Source organism: Chinchilla lanigera, unplaced genomic scaffold, assembly GCF_000276665.1.
Source record: "Chinchilla lanigera isolate Chin_1 unplaced genomic scaffold, ChiLan1.0 scaffold00081, whole genome shotgun sequence".
Taxonomy (NCBI): Eukaryota; Metazoa; Chordata; class Mammalia; order Rodentia; family Chinchillidae; genus Chinchilla; species Chinchilla lanigera.
The window spans coordinates 3,989,531-3,991,904 of NW_004955482.1; the positions used below are offsets into that span (position 1 = coordinate 3,989,531).

At 43.2% G+C, this 2,374-nt stretch overlaps 2 long non-coding RNA genes across 2 annotated transcripts in view; one reads left to right on the top strand and one right to left on the bottom strand.

Moving 5' to 3' along the window:
• Positions 1-740, top strand: part of LOC102007895 — an 11,638-nt gene extending 10,898 nt beyond the window's left edge. The window contains exon 6 of the long non-coding RNA XR_263829.1: positions 406-740. This is a non-coding gene — a long non-coding RNA (uncharacterized LOC102007895). The remainder of the gene's footprint in view (positions 1-405) is intronic.
• Positions 1-2,374, bottom strand: part of LOC102007661 — a 14,852-nt gene that overhangs the window by 3,566 nt on the left and 8,912 nt on the right. The gene's annotated exons all lie outside the window — the stretch shown is intronic.

The window sequence follows — 2,374 nt, forward strand, 5'->3', positions numbered from 1 at the left end:
TGTATGTATGTATATGCAGGATAGTTAACATGGCTGTTCTACTGTCTTGTATTTCTTTGCTTAAAGAAACTGTCAATGAGTCCTTGGTTGATCAGCTTTGTATGTCTATATCTGTTTTCATGAGAAACTACTTTGAAGCTATTAATATGTAATACAACAAGCATTGTTAATTCCCTACCACTCTGTTTGTAACTCTGTACTCTCTGTACTGTTCCTTTGCTATTTTGTAAAATGTCGACTGTCTGTTAATATTTTCCTCCTTTTATTTTTAAAATAAAAAAAATTTGAAAAAAAGAAAAAAAATTACGATGGTTTAACTTGATGATTTTTCAACCAATGATAGTGTGAAAACAATGCACATCAAGTAGAAACTGTACTTCAAATTTGAATTTTGATATTTTCCAGGGCTAGCTACGTGTGGGACAATGCTGTAGCAACGTTCAGCAACTGCAGAAAGCCACAGCTCCCAGTCAACCTCATGTTCACGAGTGTAAACAACCATGGAAAATCTACAGTGTGGTGTGTGGCCAGGCTGTGATGTTCAGTAGGTGTGGCTCGTGATATTTTCAACTTATGACACATTTATTGAAATGTAATCCCGTTGTAAATTGAGACACATCTGCATGAATTGATACATAGGTTGAAAATGTATACATAGTACACACAGAGAACAAGAGATAAAGATTACAGGATAGAATAGATAGGCAGATAGCTAGGTAGATAGATGATAGATAGATAGATGATAGATAGATAGATAGATAGATAATAGATAGATAGATAGATGATAGATAGATGATAGATAGATAGATAGATAGATAGATAGATAGATAGATAGATAAAGTTGAATCTATGTGGCTAACAGGCCCTGCACTACCACAGACCCCAGAGAGCACCACTCAGTAAGTGATTGTTGAAAGAAATAAGCTGAAAAAGAGAATCAGAAGTAAAAAATGGAGATGGAAATTAACGGGACAGAATGAGGTGTTAGCAGAGGCCGTTCCTCCTTTTTTGTCCCTTGTACAAATTTGCCTGAAGTAGGTTCTCAGCATTTTTAAAATAAGACTGAAGTCTTAAAATAAGACTGAAATGTGTTCTCCGACGCCCTTTCATCTCTACTTGCCTACTTGGGAGAGGAAAGGGTGGGCACCCTCGTCAGAGACAATACAGAGGGAGGGTTTGCAGGGTGCCCAGCACCTTTGGGCATTCTGGGTCTTTTCCGGTCTCAGCACTGAAAGCCCCAGGTGTTAGGAGGCTCTCCAGCACCCCCACCCAAATGGTTGGTCCCTCTGGGTGCAGAATATTCCCAGTTCAGATTTCACACTTCTGGTAATGGGATGACCATGCTCACTGCATACAAGTCTCCACTGTGAGGATTTAAGGCCCGGAGAATAGAGCTTATAAGGTTCAAAGCAAGAAGCCCAATCTGTTCAATTTACCCAAAGCCACAGTCCAAGTGCAAACCTGAATGTGGTTTCAGAATAAACGAGCTCATCCCATTTGGGGTCAAGGAGGAAGAGGCAGTCCACCCGCCTTCTGATGAAGAGGCATATTTAAGAACTAAATGCCAGAGTGCTTTGGTTGCTTCGCCAGTTGCAAATGAAGTCCAGCGCCACCAGAGCCCCATCACAAGGAGATTTAACAGGGACCTCTATCAGGAAAGGGGAGACTGTTAATCCGGCCACGTTAATTTATGATGGTGGAGACCAGGTGCATCATTTAACATTTATCCCATTCGTTTTATAGGTCTTCTTTATGGCTGTTTTAACAGCCAGAAATGCTAAAGGAAAGAGGAAGCGCTCCTCACCTCCTAGTCATTATGTGAGGAAAGGTTCAGGAAACTTTTTATGCTGCCTGCTCCTCTCCTCTGACTTCTGTTTCCAGACAGCTGAAGCACAAGGCGCGGGGCAGGGATGCTCTGCAGATGACAGGGAGAGGCGGTCACCCGCTCCTGGTCTGAAGGGCTAACCTGCCTGGCATCTGTGACAGCTGAGGAAATGCAACAGGGAAGAATAGCCAGAGAAAACAGCTATAAAGTGTGAGTCACAACATCGTAAAAATGTCAAGAGACCAAGAGCAATAAATATCCTGTGCCAGCGGGGAGAGCCGGGGAGCCTCCCTGTGTGCAGCCTCACTCTTCCCTGCCTTCACCGTTAGTGTCAGGTAGCGCATCTCAGAGCCTCGGGCCAGGCATGGGGAAGAGGAACCAACTTAGAAGGTGGAGATGTGTTCAAACGCGAAATGACCGTGTGTCCTGGCGCCAAGAGTCTGCAGAGAGGGACAAACAACGCCCATAATCTGGCCCACTGTTTCCCTAAGTGGAAGTCAGTTCCTGATATTCGCTGAGATTTTCAGTTTCTTTCTGTGCATTTTCCAT